This window comes from Lissotriton vulgaris, unplaced genomic scaffold, assembly GCF_964263255.1.
Source record: "Lissotriton vulgaris unplaced genomic scaffold, aLisVul1.2 SCAFFOLD_5317, whole genome shotgun sequence".
Taxonomy (NCBI): domain Eukaryota; kingdom Metazoa; phylum Chordata; class Amphibia; order Caudata; family Salamandridae; genus Lissotriton; species Lissotriton vulgaris.
Genome location: NW_028247577.1, coordinates 53732 through 60971, shown reverse-complemented (window position 1 = coordinate 60971; position 7240 = coordinate 53732).

Below are 7240 nucleotides of genomic sequence, written 5' to 3'. Positions count from 1 at the left end.
CTCATCAACCAACGGAAGTCCTCCCTGATACCCTCCCAGTCCCTGAAGTTCCTGGGGGCTCTGTTCCGCATGGATCTAGGCATGGTGTTCCTCTCCCAGGAGCGCCTGTAGACTTTGTTTCGTCACCTTTCTTGGCTTCTGTCCCAGGTGTCCGCCCGTCTCTGGTTGAGGAGTCAAGGGGAGATGGCGTCCACTTTGCATCTCCTTCCTTGAGCCAGGCTGCATTTGTTTCCCCTCTTGCATCATGTCCTGTCGCACTGGGATCCTGCCTCCCTGGCCTACAAGGCCCTGATACCAGTCTATCCGGGGATTCGGGTGGATCTCCAATGGTGGCTGTCCCCTCATTCTCTTTCCCGGGGGTTCGATCTTCTTCCACCTCAGGCTGTGGTTGTGTTGTCCACGGATGCCAGTGCTGTGGGTTGGGGTGCTGTGATGAGTGCCTCCAAGGCTCAGGGTCGCTGGTCCCGTTTCGAGTCTCTCCAGTCTCTCTTGAACTCGAAGGAGTTGAGGGCGGTTTGGTTGGTTCTGCAGTGGTTCGCTCCTCTCCTTCGAGGTCATGCGGTCTCGGTGCAGACCGACAACCAGGTTGTTCGGGCTTATGTCAACCGACAAGGGGGCATGTGTCGGTCTCTGTTTCTCCTCTCCAGGATGATCGGGCTTTTGGCCGAGCAGAATCTCTTGTCTTTGACGGTGGTCTATCTTCCGGGGAAGGAGATTGGGCCTGCGGACTCTTTGAGCAGGGTGTTCCCCTCCTCAGTGACTCTGTGTCTGATTGTCCTCAGGTTCTGCCATCCTTGGCTGGATCTTTTTGCCTCAGAGGATTCTGCCCTTCTTCCTCGGGTTTTCAGCCTAATTCCCTCCCGGTTGGTGTGGGCGACCATTGCTTTCTCGGTTCCGTGGTCGCTGGTGCTCATGTTTGCCTTCCCTCCGTTTGCTTTGATTCCTCGGGTCCTCCAGAAGATTCGGTTGGACCGGGCGGTGGGTCTCTTGGTTGTGCCAGAGTGGTCTCGTCAGTCTTGGTTCCCCCTGTTGCTGACCTTGTCTGTATGCCCCCATTGGAGGTTCCCCTGTGTCCCTCGCCTCTGTGGGCTCCTCTTCTTGGGATTGCCTCCCTGCGCCGCCTCCGGCTGAGGGTTTGGCACTTGAGAGGTTGAGTTTGTTGGGTCAGGTTTACTCGGTTGAGGTTGCCCGGTGCCTCCAGTTGTCACGACGTCCTTCCACCTTGAAGTCCTATGACCGTCATTGGAATAATTTCTCCTCCTGGTGTCTTGGGAAGGGTCTCTCTTCTGCCTCTTGTGAGGCTGTGAGGGTGTTGGACTTCTTGCGGGATGGTTTCATCTTGGGGCTCACTGTTTCTTCCATGCGTGCGCAGTGTGCTGCCATTCTAGCTTTCCGGGGTTCCTCTGTGTCCTCTGTCTCTCCGTTGGTGGCTCGCCTTTTGCTGAGTTTTTTGCTTCAGTGTCCTGTTTCTCACTCTCCTGTATATCAAAAATTGAGAGGTACCCCTTAAAAGGATCAGGCAAAATGAGGTTATAACACCTAAGGAAAATAGATCCCCTGATCTAACTAGACCTTATGGTACAAATATATACTAATCATAAGATAACAACAAAGTATTAAAAAGAAATATCAGTTTTTATTTCATGCACACAAGTCAATTCAATACCAGATAAAAGCATAAAATATACACAATATATAAAACAATTAACTGACATAATACAAGGGCAATACAATAAAATGAAGATCATACACCACAGATTATGACCCGCATAATACTAGGATTGGACAGAAACGAGTAAGACATACAATTTGTACAATACAGTTGGTACACTCAATAACCTATTTTCACACTTTGTAGTACACAATGCTTGAATCTGTGATTATACTAAAGTGCTGGCATCTTGAGTTGTACAAGAAAGGTGTGTCGACGCGTTTCGATGGAGTATCGTTATTATACCATCTTTTTCAAGACTACTGTTTTTTTCTGTCATATAAGCAGGGTCTTATTTAATTTTTCGCCCTCAGTCTCTAACTGTAATCCACAGGTATGTTGATATTAAAAAAATCTTCAAAAGCCAACTATTCTCCTTAATAGGGAGTCAGATCTCATCAGTATTATTCAAATGTCACGATACGATTTTCACAGCCAATCGTCTCTGTAGCGTATCACTACGATCAAGTGCTTTATTTAAAATGTCACTGGTCCAAAGGCTTCTTAGCTCAATTGGAATCGGCGTATCATCTGGGGTTCCGATTCTACTCGGAACCCCAGACGCCATGCTGGGGGAGGTGCAAAAGCTCGGCTAGGTAATAGGTTTCTGTAGAGCAGACTAGCTGCTCACTGTTATGGAATGGGATGGGGACACAGGACGAGGAGGTAATGAACCATTCTATCCCTAATATGCTTCACTACCCCAGGTTTGTACAAGTCGTGGGGGTTCCCTTGTTTTGAAAAACCTACTTCCCTCCGGCTCCCACAAAAACCAGAAGAAGCTGGCCGCCAGCAGAGTGCAGGGAGGCGATCGTACAGGCTTATGAGCACCTCGGCCTGCGCGATCCAGGTGCGGGACCACGTAGGGGCCGCCATCTTGTCCATTCCCTCGTCCTTTAACCCTTCTCCCTCGTTTCCCCCTTGACGATCCTCCGATTTGCCTTTTCTCCATTCCCTTGTATCCCTCCCACACTCCCTTGGTGCTGTGACTATGTCCCCCTCCGACCCCACTTAATGGAACTCTGCTCTCCTGAGAAAATGTACTATTTGTATATATGTATTTGTATATAGAGATAACTCTAACCACTAGTATATGTAGTAGACCTATACTCTCTACCATTCCTATGTGACTCTTAGAGTATATCCATTTGTATCTCTTCCTTGAGTGACTTGCAGCTTGTACATTTTTTCTGTGTGTATCTCTTCCTTGTGTGACTCTATAACTTGTACATTTGCAATTTTTTCTGTTTGTATCTTTTATGTAACTCATGTAATTCCAAGTCCTTATGTATCGCAACTGGTTCTTATGTAAAGCGCTCTGACACCTTTGGGTAATGTTTGCGCTATATAAAATCACATTAAATAAATAAATAAATAAATGAACTACCCGTCCCCTCCCCGGTGGATCGCATGCTGAGTTGCGATCCAGACTGGGCAGTCGAGACACAGGAGTAACCACCATGAACACTGGGAACACATGCACCAGGTCCGGAAGTGGTGGCAGCGACGGGCTGGTGCTCTGTGTTGCTTTCCATGACTACATCATTTGAATAACTGTCAACCAAAGGGATCAATAGTCTGATAATTGATTTGGGAGAGACCCCCTGCCTGTGTGTAAACTGCGGGCCGCAATGGATCCACCTGTACCCCCACTCAGCCTTGGTGGAGCGAGAGAGGTGGAGTGACACACCTGGCCCCTTATTGCAGGCCTAAATTGAAGACACAGTGCCCAGACACCAACAGCACTCTAGTGGCTCCCACTGCGCTTGCATTGCAAAACAGGCCGGTGTGCTGGGGGCGATTAGAGGGTCACTGGTCTGGCTGGAATCGGAGATCCAGACTCTGGAACAGACATACACTTGCGACCCCAGCCCTGCTGTATTGGCGGATATCAGAGACAAGCTATCTGCATACCGCACAGATGCAGAAAGGGAGGTACATTACCCAGTGGTGTAAACCTTTGGGGGCCTCCTTCAAAGCACATGGAGGGGGACCCTCCCCGACGGCACTGCCCAACACCTGCCCATCACCTATCACTTTGCCCTACCACCCAGAACTCTAGTATATTTTAATTTGACTTCAGCATGACATGGCCACGTTTTCTATCATGTTCACTAGTCCACCACGTAGTGTACCTCGTCATTGGCATCACTGCTTTCAATAAACATTATCTGATTCAAATAGGAATACCAAACTGAAAGCAGCACCTGCAAAGCAAAAAAACAGGTTCTCTCGAACTAGGAGTCGCTAATGCAAGCCGAGGGAGGGCCCAGGCCAGCTACCGTTCCTTACTCTTTGTCGTGTTAATCATTTATTTGTAGTTTCATTTAGTGCGTACCAGACCCAGTTGTGACCAAGGCAAGCCCTATATATAAAGGACAAATATGTGCAAATCCATGTGATGGGAAAGGACAAAAGCGTTTTTCGACTTGGAATCCTAGGTTTTCAATAGCACAATCTGTCCTTGTAGATATTGCTGGAACAGTAGGGGGTCTCCGTTTATTTCTGGAAACCTCAAAAGAGGTGTGTGCGTCTGGATGGAAGAATGTTTCCATTTCCAGCGTCAAGGCCTCTCCGGGGAATGAATCCAAGCCCCTCTCACCATGAGGTGGTTCATGTTTGTGCCAGGGTGGGTGCACGTCTCTGTACTCGATGCTGGCCGGATCAGACGTCAGCAGAGCTCACAATGACATCATAGGCAATGAACGGACAACGTTCTCACTAGATATTCCAGAAGGTCTCCATTCACAAGGTATAGATTACGTCTGCGAGGTTTACATTTCACTGGTGAGATTGAACCAATGTATTCGTTTTTTGTGGTTTCGCAGAAATATTCCAGACTATGCCCCAAAAATCTCCAGAATGAGTAGATTGGCAGGCTCCTGGTTGAATGAGTCCCCAGACGGGTGCAATGTCAATCAATCAATCAATCAGTCAATCAATCAATAAATCAATCAATCAATCAATCAATCAATCAATCAATCAGGTGTTTGTTAAGCGCAACTACTCACCCATAAAGGACTCAAGGTGCTGGGGGTGTTGGGGATGATTAGCAGGCTCCAGTCCATCAAGGGGGGTCTGTCGAAGAGCCAGGTTTTGAGGTTTCTTGTGAAGATGGGGAGCAATGTTATCTGTCTGAGGTGGAGCGGAAAGGCGTTCCAGGCTCGTACCAAGAGCAAGGAGAAGGAGCACCCTCCTGATCTGGTCTTTCTGGTGCGGGGGACCACAGCGTAGGAGAACTGGGCTGATCGTAGGGTCCTCTGGGGGGTGTGAAATTTGAGTCAGCAGTTCAGGTATGCTGGTCCGGTGTCATGGACGGCCTTGTGGACGTGGGTGAGCATCTTGAAGGTGACTCTAGCTTTGATGGTGAGCCAGTGGAGTGTACGCAGGTGCTGGGAGATATGGCAGTGTCTTGGCAGGTCAAGGACCAGTCTTACGGCTGCGTTCTGGATGTTCTGTAGCTTGCAGGTGAGGCTTTTGTTTATTCTGGCGTAGAGTGCATTGCCGTAGTCGAGTCTGCTGGTGACCAGGGCGTGAGTGACGGTCTTTCTATGTTTGAGGGGGATCCATTCGAAGGTCTTACGAAGGAGGAGGGTGTGGAAGCAGGAGGATAAAACAGAGTTGATCTGGCAGTTCATTTTGAGCTCTGAGTCCAGGATGATTCCCAGATTGCGTGCGTGGCCCGTGGGGGTGGGCGGGCTTCTGAGGGCCACCAGGTGTTGTTCCCTGCATCGGGATTTGGGCCCATGATGAGTACTTCTGTTTTGTTGGTGTTTAGTTGTAGGCAGCTTTTTTTCATCCATTTGTCGACGGCTTCCATGCCTTCTTTAAAATTGTGTCTGGCGGTATTGGGTTCATTGGATAGGGAGAGCATGAGTTGGGTGTCATCTGCGTATGACACAATGTTGAGTCCGTAGGTTTTGACGATGGGGGCGAGCGGAGCCATGTAGACGTTAAAGAGTGTAGGGAGGACCCCTGGGGGACTCCACAGGTGGTAGGTGTAGGGTCGGAGAGGAAAGGGGGGAGTCTGACCCGCGCATTCTGCCAGAGAGGAAGGAGCGGATCCAGTTGAGGGCCTTGTCTTGGATCCCTGCATCTTGGAGTCTGCATATTAGGGTGCGGTGAGAGACTGTGTCGAACGCCGCTATGAGGTCGAGGAAGATGAGGCCTGCTGCTTCTCCTTTGTCCAGTAGGGTGCGAATGTCGTCTGTTGCAGGGTGGTTACGTACTGTGGTTTTTTCTGAAGCCGGATTGGGAGGAGTCGTTTAATGTTGTGCTCTTCGATAAATGTGGTGAGTTGGCTGTTGATGATTTTTTCAATGACTTTCGCTGGGAATGGGGGCAGGGAGATGGGTCTGTAGTTTTTTAGGTCAGTGGGGTCCGCCGAGGGTTTCTTCGGGAGGGGGTTGACCTCGGCGTGTTTCCAGTTATCGGGGAATGTGACGGTTGCCAGGGAGGGGTTGATGGTGTGGCAGAGCATGAGTGCGATGGTGTTGGCTGCTCTGTTGAAAATGTGGTGGGGCAGGGGTCCGTGGGGGCCCCGGATTGGATTGACTTCATCGTCTTCAGTGTGACTTTGGTGGTGAGGGATGTCCAGTTATCGATCGCTGGCTTCAGGGTGTCTGGGTGGTTGGTGAGGGTTCAGTGTGTTGGTTGTCTTCATCGAAGTAGTCGTAGATGCTCTTGATTTTGCGGTGGAAAAAGGTGCTGAGTTTGTCGCAGAGGTCTTGTGAGGGAGGGATTTCGGTGGACTTGCTGGTGGGTTGGGAAAACTCCTTGATAATGTTGAAGAGTTCTTTGCTGTTGTGCGCGTGAGTGTAGATTCTGTCTTCAATCGCTGTTTTCCTCGTTTTTCTGATGAGTTGGTGGTGGGCGTTGGTGGCGGCTCTGAACTGGTTGTATGCTTCTGTGGATTTGGTGTTCCTCCAGGCCTTTTCATGGCGGCGGAAAATGCGCCTGGACTCCCGAAGTTCAGTGGTAAACCATCTGTCTTTCTTGGCGTGGGTGTTGTTGTTTTTCTTGAGGGGGGCTATGGTGTTGGCGCTGTTGGAGATCCATCTGTGCAGGGTTTGGGCTACGGTGTTGGGGTCGTCGTTTTCTGAGATTGTTGGGGTGGAGTTGCTGAGTTAGCTGGTCGTCGTTGATTCTGGTCCAGTTTCTTCATGGGAGCAGGTGCAGGTGTCTGTGGATGGTGGGTGTCCTGAAGTTGAAGTGGACGCATTGGTGGTCAGTCCATGGGAGTTCGGTGGTGTGTTTGTGGAGGGATCGGAGAATGCATTGCAGGGTCTTCGTTTGGGTTGAGGTCTTGTGGGTGGGTTGCGTTGGGTCCGTGGTCTTGGCGGTGCTGCAGATGTGCCGGCAGCGGTGACAGCTGAAGGGTCCGTGGATGTCAACTGGTGATGCTAGCTTGCAGTTGTTGCATCCTGGGTTGAGAGTATGGAGTGCCGCTGGGTCGTAGCATTGGCGTTGCAAAGGTCTAGGGTTCCTGGTGCTGGTCACAGACGGGCTTGCCTTTGGTGCGCCAGCTGC